This window comes from Ursus arctos, unplaced genomic scaffold (genome assembly GCF_023065955.2).
Source record: "Ursus arctos isolate Adak ecotype North America unplaced genomic scaffold, UrsArc2.0 scaffold_14, whole genome shotgun sequence".
In the NCBI taxonomy this organism is placed as follows: Eukaryota; Metazoa; Chordata; class Mammalia; order Carnivora; family Ursidae; genus Ursus; species Ursus arctos.
The window spans coordinates 41,090,347-41,102,362 of record NW_026622808.1 but is presented as its reverse complement, the minus strand read 5'-3'; the positions used below and the strand labels follow the sequence as shown (position 1 = coordinate 41,102,362).

The following is a 12,016-nucleotide window of genomic DNA, read 5'->3' as shown; positions in this document are numbered from 1 at the left end:
ACTTGTAACCTTTTGTCAATATTCTTGGAGATGGAGAGGAAAATAAGAGTCAGACTTATTAAGACACGTTCAGAGTAGCCAGGTTTTACAAACAATTCTGTGGATCTCAACCTTACTGAGGCAAGGGTGTCAAACAGCAGATGCAGTCAACCTGAAAACTGGACTTCCATCTTGGTCCTAAACACAGTTGTAAGATTTTCCTGAGAGGTCAAACCACCCAAGTAGATATTTTCCCCCCACTTAATTTATCCCTTCCCCTTAGAAATGCCAAATTGATTCCCAATGGAAATGTCTAGACTATCAGGTATAGCTCATCTTCCTAGCATTAGGGGGGGGAAAAAAAAACCCAAACCCTTATTAGTTGTATGTGTTTAAATTCTGGCACCTGTAGCATCCTTAAGCCATCTTCACCTTGAAAACATCGTCCCTTCCACCTGAGGGCAACTGAGGCCTTCCCTGAGCCAAAGTACCCTGAGCAGGAAGAGTTTGTGGGCCTGCTCATCTCCTCCCTCCTAGGCAGCCTCGTCTGTGTTTCCAGGACCCTGAGCGCCGTCTCCTCTAGGTGAGCCCCAATTCCAGAACATGACGAATCAATGCACAAGCTGTTATTCTCACCGTGGAGCAGAACAATTACTAAAATCTATTTGCCAGTAAATGTGCCTTGTCTTGTAAATCATTGGGCCGTTAACCTTAACAACGGCACTGTGCCGTCTCTATCCAATTCAATTAAAGTACAGACCAAGGTAATACTTAAGAATACATTTCAGGCAGAGGAATATACTATTACAGTATTATATCCTCATAAATTAAACAATGCATTTATTTCCCTTCTTGGAAAAAGAACACTGCATGATAAGCACAGGGTGAAGAAACAAAGGCAATGATTCTAAAGATAGTTCAAAAGGACCGCAGAGGGGAAGAATCTAAAAGCACAAAGTAAGTCACCTGTGGCCACCGCTCCCTCTGGCATTGCGGCAGAATTTCTGGGCTAGGTGGTAGAGCAGACGGTGCACTCAGACAGCGAGTGGCTTATGGGGGACCGTGGGAGATATAAGTACTTGCATTGTACCCAAGGGCGAAACCAGTTCACTGCCTGGTCCTAGTCTGGCACGACTGTACCTGAAAAATTCGATGCCAACCACAAGTGGGAAGCTCGGGGTCCGGATGCTGATGCTCTATAGTCAGGGAGGGATCCTGCTCTTTCACAAACATTTTGAGAATAAACCAAGGAAAACTCTCCGTGCAGCACCCTCTCCCAGTTTTCTTCCTGCTTCCCATTTCAGGGGTCAGGTAGCAGGGAAATATTGTAACAGCGAGGTCTCAAGACTTAAGGTGTCTGTCGCAAGATTAGGTAATACAGACACAAATATTCATCTTCAGAAGGTGTTCAGAATGAAGCTTCCTTTCCACCTTCATTCCCCCTTAACTCCTCCAACCTGGACCCCTTGCTAGCTACAACCAGCATAGTTTAGTTCGTAACGTAGATTCATTTTCTACTGCTGCCCTAACAAGTGGCCACAGACTTAGTTGCTAAAAAACAAGGCAGGTTTATTAGCTTGCAGTTCTACAGGTCGGAAGCAATGCCGGTCTCAGCCAAAATCAAGGTGTCACCAAGGCTTTCTGTGCTCCTTTCTGGAGGCTCCGGGGAATAATCTGTTTCCTTCCTCCTTCAGGTTGTTTGCCGAGTTTAGCTCCCTGTACTTTGAGAACCAAAGTCCTGGTTTCCTCCTGGGCTGGCACCTAAGGCTGTTTCCAGTTGTTCCTGCATTTCCTTAGCTTGTGGTTGCTTCCTACTTCATGAAGCTGGCAACAGTGGGTTTCAAATCCTTCCCACCTCCCCTTGCTTTGTGGCATCTCAAAATTTAGCCAGGAAAGGTTTCCTGCTGTTCAGGTTTATGTGATTAGATTAATGGGTGATCTATCTACCCAGATAATCCAGGGTAATCCCTCCACCCCCAGATCTGTAACCTGAATCTACAAAATCCCTTTTGCGTGTAAGGAAACATATCCCTAGCTCCTGAGGACGTAGACCTCTTGGGGTTGGGGTGGGGGAAGCGCATTATTCAGTCTGCCACACAAAGCGTTGCGCATACCAGAGGCCAATGCCGAGAATGCAAGAGGAGATGAAAGCAGACCATCTTCTCCCTTTCCTTCCCCACCTCCTTCTCAACACCCCCCTTCTGGGCTTTGAAAGCAAAGCCGTGGCTACTTACCACTTTACCTTCTTAAAAGGACAGCGTAGTTGCAGGACTCTGCCTCTCGCCAGCCAGGAAGACCCACTTGCATCTACCTGGCTTTCTCTGGGTGAAACGTCCTTTTATCATCTATCCAGTAGTTCTCAAGCATTTGTTTATACAAGAACCAGCTGGGGGTCCACGTTCCAATTCCAAATCTGGTTCTCCTGTTCTGCTGTTGGAAATTGAGTTCACCTGGCCTTCAATGATCTGGGAGCAGAGGGACTGGGGAAGCTCTGCCGGCCACCCCCCACCCAGCAGGCTGGAGCATCTGACGTGCAAGTGCTCTGTCGGTCTCCAGCCCTAGCAGGTGGATCTTGGTCCAGGTGCTGTGTAAACACCCCAGGAGACTCAGTGCTTCACTGTAGCCACACCTGCTTTTCTAGCTCCACCAAGTCCCTGAGAATAGCCTTAAGGCAGAGCACTCACTCAAGATGCTTTGATATCATGCTGTGGAGGAAACCCCTTACCTTTGGAGTCACAGAAGGTTGTGTGGTCTTGGGAAATTTCCCGGTCTAGGCCCTGCTTTCTTCGTCTATCAGATGGGGCAACTATGGTAATCACCCCAGAAGGCAGCTGCGAGGACTCTGGGAGACGCCGCCTGTTGAGCACAGAGCAGTGTTAAGCACTCAGGAGAGCGCTTTGTTTTGTTTTGTTATTCCCAATATTGTTGTTATTCAGTGTTGCCCCAACCTGCTCTGTGACCTAGGCAAGTGGCTTGGCCCCTCTAATACTGGTTTCCCCCTCCCAGTGAAAAGGAGACTTTACCCAGGTCAGGAGGTAAAACAGGCAATTTACCAAGGCACTTTTTTGCTTTAGTGGTTTTTGCTTCATTGCCAAAACGTGGGAAAACACAGCAAGAGAGATTATGGAATTGGGGAAATTAGAAATGTGCTATGTATAAGGTGTTGGGTTTTTTTAGACCAAGGTCAGCAAACTTTTTCTATAAAGGGCCAGATAGTAAATACTGTTGTTTTGCACATCTTTGTCACACCCTCTCCCGTGTGCAGAGAGCACAGATGACACACACTGAATGCATGCAGCTGTGTTCCCATAAAACTTTATTTATAAAAGCAGGTGGCAGTCTGGATTGGCTTATGGGCCACAGTTTGTTGACCCTCATTTTAGACCAATGTCTGAAAAGTTCAAGTTTAGTTCTACTGATAGATCCGTTATTCTGCCCCTTATTTTATTGTCTTTTACTAGATACTTGTGAATTTATTGTTCTTTAAAGCATATTTCAATAAATGTTTATATTCATGGGCATGATTGGAAAATTGGAATTGAAATTCATGTAAATGCTTGGAACACATTCTGAAACCCACAAAAGAAGGCAACACTAAAGAACTGGGTGTTCGTTAAATAATGATTTTTCTCTGGAATGTTTTGAAAGCTATAAAGCTGTGTGATTTTCGATAAGTTACTTAACTTTTCTGACCTTCAGTTACCTCCTCAGTTCAGTTTAAGGCTCTAGTGGTGTCTATTTCATGAGGATTTTTAAAAGTAAATAAGGTAAGCAGAGTAAGTACTATGAAGCTCTTAGCCCGGTGCCTGGGGCATGGAAAACATGCAGATCATCCCCATCCTCCTCACCTGTCACTATTAGAGACCCTCCCATAAAGAGAGTTTCTTACTTATAATACAGAAGTAATAACGAGTTAGCACCTATTCAGAGAACCCTGTCCGAGGAAACTACCCAGGTTTATTCTGAATAGGAGAGTAAACCTGGGGGCTTTATCATTCTGTAAACTTGTTCCAAGATAAAAAGTGATTTGGGACTCCTGGGTGGCTCAGTCGGTTAAGCATCTGCCTTTGGCTCAGGTCATGATCCCGGGGTCCTAGGATAGAGTCCCGCATTGGGCTCCTTGTTCTGCGGGGAGCCTGCTTCTCCCTCTGCCTGCCACTCCCCCTGTTTGTGCTCTCTCTCTAATAAAATCTTAAAAAAAATTAAAGTGGTTCAGCAAGCCCATCTCATGGCTTACAAATCGGAGGCTAATGGGTCTACCAGTTGGGTTAGGTTTAATTAACATATCAGCTATTTTTTTTTTAATTTGAATATATTTGAGCCACAATCTCTCAGGTAACCACAGTTCACTGCTGTCTGAATAGCAAGTAGCCACACGCTGTTATGTTACCATTCTGGACCTGAAGGCATTTGAGTCTCTGACCTCTGGTCTAAATTTTTGATGCTAGGTTTTACTGTTACAACCCCAGCTTCTCATGTCATGATCTCATTGCCATCAATATATCTGGAGGTAGAGTCCTTATCTTTCCAAAAACATATGGCCAGTTCCCAGAACTAATGTCATCCAAGGTTGCCAACAGATGATGTAATGAGACAGGTTAACTGCAAAATGAGATGTTTGCTTCCTTCTCTTGCTTGCACCTGCCAGACCCCACATAGAAAAGCTGTTTGAGACTCTGTTTTCACACACACACACACACACACACACACACACACACACACACACAGAGGAAATTTTTCTTTAGAGTATTTGCTCACTTTGAGAACATTCATTATTATATTCATTATTATACATTATTAACATTCATTATTGAGGACTCAGGAGTCTTTGAGGACCTAGTCATGGGGGATTATCAGAGGAAACAGTCTTCTACTGTGGAGTAAACTGACTTGGGGAACGGCTCAGAGGGGGCATAAGGCTTTCTCTTCCATAATCAGGGTCAAAGAGGCACATAGCAGAGATCAGGATGGCTGGGGTCCTGGATGGACACCCCTACTGTGTGGTTTTCTGTGCATTGCTCCTAAAACGGCAGTAAGGATGAGCCGATGGTGCAGCCATTCTGAGCCCACCATCACAGCAAGCAGGATGAGACTGTGGCCGATACTACAGGATCTTCTCATAGCCTTACTGGGGCCTGGACTTACAGCTGGGGAGCACCTAATGGGCACTTGTGTCCTGGAAGCTACAGAACAGGCATTTAATGAATTCATTCCACTCAAATTGCAGAGTCAAGAGAGTAGTAACACTGGTAATGCTCTTACTATGAGCAAGGAGTCTTAAGCAGTATTTTTAAAATATAAATCAGGTCACATCTGATTGCCTGCTCTGAAACCTCCAATGTTTTCCTGTTGGCCTGGAGCAAAGCTCTACTCTCCATGAGGCCTGCAAGACCCTGCCCATCTGGCTGGCCTTCTCTGCCCTCCTCTCTAGTCTCTCCTTTTCTAATGTTTATAACAGCCTTATTGAGCTGTAAGCCATATATTATCCCATTTATCCATTTAAAGTATACAGTTCACTGGTTTCTAATATGTTCACAGAGTTATGCAACCATCACCACAATCAATTTTAGAACCTTTCCATCATGCTAAAAACTAACCCCATTCTTATTAGCAGTCACTCGGCCTTTCTCCTGCCCTCATAGCCTCACAACATCAAATCTACTTTCGGTCTCTGCAGATTTGCCTACTGTGCATAATTCATGTAAATGGACAGTGTGTTGTCTTCTGTGACTGGTTTCTTTCATTTGGCATATGGTTTTCAAGGTTCATCAATGTTGCAGTGTGTATCAATACTCCATTCCTTTTTATGGCTGAATAATATTCCATTGTAGGGATACACCATGTTTTGTTTATCTGTTCATCCCTTGATGGCATTGGGTTGTTGTACTTCTTGGTATTATGAATTATGCTGCTGTGAACATTTGTGGATAAGCTTTTGTGTGACTATTCTCTTGGGTATGTATCTAGGAGTGGCACTGCTGGGTCATATGGTAATTCAGTGCTTAACTTTTTCAATTCGTGGAAATCTTCAGCTATTATTTCTTCATACACTCTTCCTACTCCTTTTTTCTCTTTCCCTCTAGGACTTCCAAAATGTAAATATATAAATAACTTGGATTTCATCAAAATTAAAAGTTTTGTGCTCAAAGGATGCCATCAAGAAAGTAATAAGGACTGTTTCCCAAGGTGGGTGTGACATTTTACATTCCCAGCAGTGGTATGAGGGTTCTGGTTTCTCCACATTAGTTACTACCTGCCCTTTTGGTTAAAGCTACATTGGAGCACCCTTTTTAGGACTGCCTCTCTCTCTCATGGACAAAATCTCTGAGTCTCTTCCCCAAAGCTAGGGTCAGACACAGTGGTCTGCTTCTCTCAGAGTGACACCCCGGCTTTATGAGCGGGTGCTGGACTGGGACAGCAGTCTCTGACCTCCTTGGCCTGTCTCACCTAGTGTGGACAGTGTGCCTCTCCCAGTCCCACTGTGAGCAAGCTGGGTGGAGGTAATCGGGCCCCAGTATTATCAGCCTGCTGCACCTGGAGTAATGCCTCTACCTTATGAGTAGGGGCTGAGTGGAGGAAGGGAGCCCTAACATTTTGGTAATGCTCATCTGTAATTTGGCCTCTGTAGCATGGAGTTGGGGGGGAGGGCCAGGAGAAAATGGGTTCTGACTCAAGGGCCACAGATTCTCACTGTTCTTACCAAGATTTAACAAATATTCTTGAATAAATATTTTTTTCATTTGTTATGTGCCCTTAGGACAATTTTCAGAGAGTTTAAATGGTTGGATTTTGTTTTTTAAAATAATTTTCTCCACTTATGGTTGTTTTGCTAGGGAGAGGCTCTGTGGGGCTCCTCACGTCACTATTCTGGAAGTTGTCTCCCCCTCCCCACCCTCAACTGGGGCACCTCTTCTCCTTCTCCTCTCTGCTCCTGGCTGAGGGATATCGATGCCAGGCTTATGACTGCTGCAGGACTTGTTTCCTTAGCCCTGAAATTTCCCCCTTGAAGTAGACATTGTTAGATCCCTACCCAAGTGTTGTTTCCCCCTGATCCCTGCAGACAGAGTCCCTTCCCCTCATGACTCAGAGAAAATCCTCATTATTCTAGAGTAGGAATCAGAAAACCAGAGCCGATGGGCCAAATTTGGCATACTGCCTGTTTTTGTACAGCCTACAAGCTAAGAATGGTTTTTACATTTAAATAATTGAAAAGAAAAAAAAAAACAAAGAATACTTTCTTACACATGAAAATTACATGAACTGCAAATCTCAGTGGCCATAAGTAAAGTTTTATTGGAACACAGCTGCATCCATTCATTTATTTTTTGTCTGTGGCTGCTTTCACACAACAGCAAAATTGGGTAGTGACACATAACACGGCAACAACTTGAAAGCATTTTGAGGTCACGTGTATCAGCTGTGTGTGTGAAGACATTTGCACAGATGAAATATGTAAAATCCCATCAGAGATTAGCATTAACAGAGGAGCACTTGCAATCTTTTTTGCTCCTCAATTAAGCAAAATGTTATCCTCTCAAAAAAGCCTATTCTTCTCATTAGTAGACCTGAATCTAAAAAATTGTATTTAATTATTATTCTATTTTGAATTTCATCAATCCATAAAAATTTTGTGGAAATTTATTTTCCCTCTTGTTATAGAACTACCTACACAATACCCTCAGTTTTGCCTCCTAACTCACAAGTCAAAAGCATTTCATATGGCTTTACAGGAAAAGTATACCAACGAAGGCGATTCTATCCCCTCGCTGGTGAGTGGTTTGAAAGGTGAGCATTTGGCCGGGTTCTGATCATGGAGATGTGAGAGGAAGCACACTGGATGTACTTCTGGGAATGCTGTCTTCCTCTGGGTGCCTCTGATGTGGTGCTGAGAACAGTGGCAGCCATGAGGGGAGCCATGCTGAGGACCCAGAGGACGTCCTGAGGAAGGAAGAAGCTAGGCCTTGGGCTGTGGGTAAGCCAACCCCTTCCTATCTCGGGATTTCTTGTGATACGAGACAGTAAATGTTCTTCTTATTTGAACTATTCAAATCAGAGCTGTCTTCTCTTTGTCATCTATAGCATTCTTTTTTTAAAAAAAAAGGTTTATGTATTTATTTGAGAGAGAGAGAGGGGAGAGGCAGAGGGAGAGAGAGACAGAGAGAGAACCTCAAGCAGACTCCGCATCGAGCTGAATGTGGGGATTCATCCCACTACCCTGACATCATGACTTGAGCCAAAACCAAGAGTCAGACACTTAACCGACTGAGCCACCCAGGCACCCCTATTGTCCAAAGCATTCTAATTGATATACCTGAGAGCATTCATCATCAAGGCGTCAGGACAAATGTCCCCTCCTCAGAAAGGCCTTTGCAAGCCACCCTAAGGAAATAGGTTGTGATGTCCCCCTCTCCCTGTTAGTCCCTCTTACTAACATGTGTCACTATCTGTAACTATCTCACTGGACAGTCTCCCTTCTCTCAAGTGTAATTTCCCTGAGATCAAGGCCACTGTGTCATTCAGCTCTGCTGCCCCAGGGCTTAGAACAGAGTCTGACACCAAATGAATGTTCAGTAATTATCTGTGGAATGCATTTAAAAATATACTAATAATATTTTAATTGATATTTCATAGCATTACTAATACTTACAAATATTGCTAAGAAATATTAATACTTACAAATATTGCTAAGAAATATTAATATTTATTTACTACTAATAAGTACTAGTAGTAGTACTTAAGCAAATATTTTCCTGTTTAGCACGTGCCATACTCAGCAGTAGAGCTTATCACATGTCCCTCAATTAATCTTTGTAACAATGTTAGGAGGCACAAATGACTATCCCCACCTTACACAAGATTGCCTGCTCCCATTTTCTTCATTACCATCTATACCGCAAGTACAAGCAAGGGACAATAAAATAATAACAATACATTTTTTTAAAAAAACAAAATTAAGTTGGGCTCATCGCTATGCCTCTGGGAAGGTTTCTGGTGGGAAACTGCATGGGACCGTGGTGATTTCTCCCCAGACCTCATCCTCACCCTGCTGCAGGAGGAGATTCCAGCCCCAGAGGGAAGCACGCTCACCAGGGGGATGTTTCAGACCCAGTTACCAGGGCAAGTAATGATGATGATTGTATCTGACTCAAGGCCTGCCCTTTCCTCCTCCAGGAGGCTCTGCGGTGACACATGATAATTGCCCAGTTCCTCCTGGGGTCCTGGAGTTATGCAGACAGGCTGCAGCAAATCTCTTGTTATCTTTTGATAAGAGCAGGCCAATTACCATCCTCCCCACCCCCCACCCCGTGTCTGCTTCTGGAATGCTGGTTAACTCCACTTTTTTACCCCCCAAACGTTACACCTTGGTTTCTGGATAATCTCTGCCTAAAATCTAATACTTATCTATTACACTATCTCCCCTGTTAAATCCCTGAGGGGTGACCCAGAAAGCACATGTATGTGAGAATTAATGTACATCACCCTAGGTCACTAGTCTGTGTAACTCTAATAACTATTTTCATAGCAACAATGTTCATTTCTGTCTCTTTTTTATTTATAGTAAATCTGAAGGACATATTTGGGATAATCTAACTATAACAGATGTTCTGTGGGCTCTCCAAAAAATCCACTTTACGGGTTCCTGGAACACTTTAAAGAGATGGCGGGGGGATGCCTATTTTAGTCCAGTGCTGTCCAGTAGAACTTTCTGTGATAATGTAACTGTTCTATGTTTGCTCTGTCAATACAGCAGCCACCAGCCATACGTGGCTATGAGCCATTGAAAAGTGGCTAGTGTGACTAAGTCTATTAACTGGATGTTGGTTAATTGAATTTAAATTTTAAATAAAAAATAAAGTTTCTACAGTGACATGTGCCTGGCGGCTACCTCGCGGACAGCTCAGGTCTGGCGCCTCTGAGGAGGCCGATTTAGCACAGAGTTACTTCACATTCCAGCTGCCTTCCAGGGTGAACGTATATAATAACCTTCCTCAGCAACGTCTGGAAACCAGCCAGTAGTTATTAATGCTGATGGAAATAACAATACAGTTTACAAGGAGCTTTCCTATAACCTCACTTCAATCCTCACACAAACCCTGCAAGTCAGCTCCTATCCCAATTTAGGGAAGAGATGGAGCAGTGTAACTGTTTGACCGAAGTCACGGAGATTTTTGGCTTAAAGTCCTGTTCTGTTCTCCAAGCCCACTGCTTGGTTGTTTTCCAGTTTTACAATACATTGTAAGCGAATCTGTCCCAGGTAAAGATGGGATGGTGGTAGCCAATCAGAAAGCAGGAAAAGGGAGACACCGCTCAGCTACAAGGGCTCTGCTAGAGGGGAAGAGGGGAGGGCCAGGAGGATGCACAGGTCCTAAGGACACGACTCCACAGCCACTGATGGTGAAAGGGCCCTGGCCTGGGGGCTGTAAATTCACTCTGTCTGACCCTCACCAAAGCTCTGTGAGCTGGTATTATAATCCCCACCTTGCAGATGAAGAGAGAGGCTCTGAGGGTTTACATAACTTGCTAAGATTTGTTCGGCCTCTGCAAGTGGTAGGGACAAGCTTCCAGCTCATCTGCTTCTAGCGCCTCAGACAGCTCCTACTCAAGTAAATAGCCAAAGCTCAATAAAAACAGGCACAGAAATGGGAAAGCAGTGAGTTTGGTCTTCACCAGGAAGCCCAGAGAAAGGCTAGTCACTTTGTTGTTCACCTGGAATTCTCCCACGCTTGTAAGCTGAGGCTCGACTTTCCGGGACCCATGGAAGTTGGTTCTTATTAATGTTCTAGGACAAGTGGTCCCAGGACTGTGGCACGCATGGGAGAGAGACCAGGATGGCCAGTGGGACTGATGGTCCAGAGCTGTTCTACTAGAAACAACAAGGCAGAGGGAGATGAGTCTGGGGCTTTCCCCATTAAAGACCTGGGATCATAGAGTCCCCAGACCAGGACGATGACACACCTCACCCACACACACACTTACCCCTTGGGACTGTATCTAAACCAGAGGCCACCAACCTGTGCTGTCTGGGAGTGCTGTTGCAATCAAGGCTTTTTAAAGGGAGAAGAGAGAGAAAAGAGGGAAAAGAAGGTGAGGAGCCAGATGAGGAAGGAAGAAACAGAAGTGGCAGCTACCACCACAGGAGCTCCTAACAGTAGCAACCTGGTACTCCCAGCAGGAACTCCCATACGTCCTTCTGCTGAGAACCCCAGACCTCGTGCCCACTCCCTGCACCCCTCCCCCCCACCCTCCACTTCAGCTACACCCATTGGATTAAGTTCTTTGTATCCTTCCAGTCTCAGCCAGAATGCACCTGCGTCTAAGAATCCTTCCCTAAACCTCAGTCCTCTTTTATGCTCCTCCCCTTTCCTCTTAGCTACTCCCTCCCTACCTAGTCACCTGTTGGTTCTTTCCTGCCGCTGGAGGACAGGGCACCTAACCCAAGTGAGCCTTCTGGTATCTGTCACATAGTAACGATGTTAATGATAACGACACTGGTAAAGATTAACATTCCCTGAACGATTACAATTGTGTCAAACATGGTTCTGAGCACTTTATAAGGATTAATTTCATTTTTACAACAACCCTGTGGTATAGGTACTATTATTATCTTCGTTTTACAGAGGAGAAAAGTGAAACACAGAGAAGTAAATAAACTTGCTTAAGGCACACAGTTAGCAAGCAGAAGAGTTAAAATTTGAACCCAGACAGTTTGATTTTAAACTCTTCCCATTAATCACTTCACTGACTTGCTGTAGGTGCTCACACCTATTGACGTATTCACCTACTTCCTGGTTTCCTGTAACTCCCCACCTTAAATCTAAACCACGATAGGACGCAGGTAGCTCTGGACACCTGCAGCAGTCAGCAAATAATCCAGCGGCCATTACAGATAACAGCAAGTAATCTAATTTTTCATTTGCACAGGTATGCTTTATTAATTGTTCTTGGTAAGCATTTTTAATCTTTCATATGTGCTTTGCACATTCCCCTTTAGTGAACATTGAGATACATTTAGTGTACATTTAGATAGAGGATTTGA

At 44.3% G+C, this 12,016-nt stretch overlaps 1 long non-coding RNA gene across 1 annotated transcript in view; it reads right to left on the bottom strand.

Moving 5' to 3' along the window:
• Positions 1 to 12,016, bottom strand: part of LOC113256511 (uncharacterized) — a 640,192-nt gene that overhangs the window by 299,844 nt on the left and 328,332 nt on the right. Inside the window, exon 8 of the long non-coding RNA XR_008959101.1 lies at positions 2,705 to 2,835. This is a non-coding gene — a long non-coding RNA (uncharacterized LOC113256511). The remainder of the gene's footprint in view (positions 1 to 2,704; positions 2,836 to 12,016) is intronic.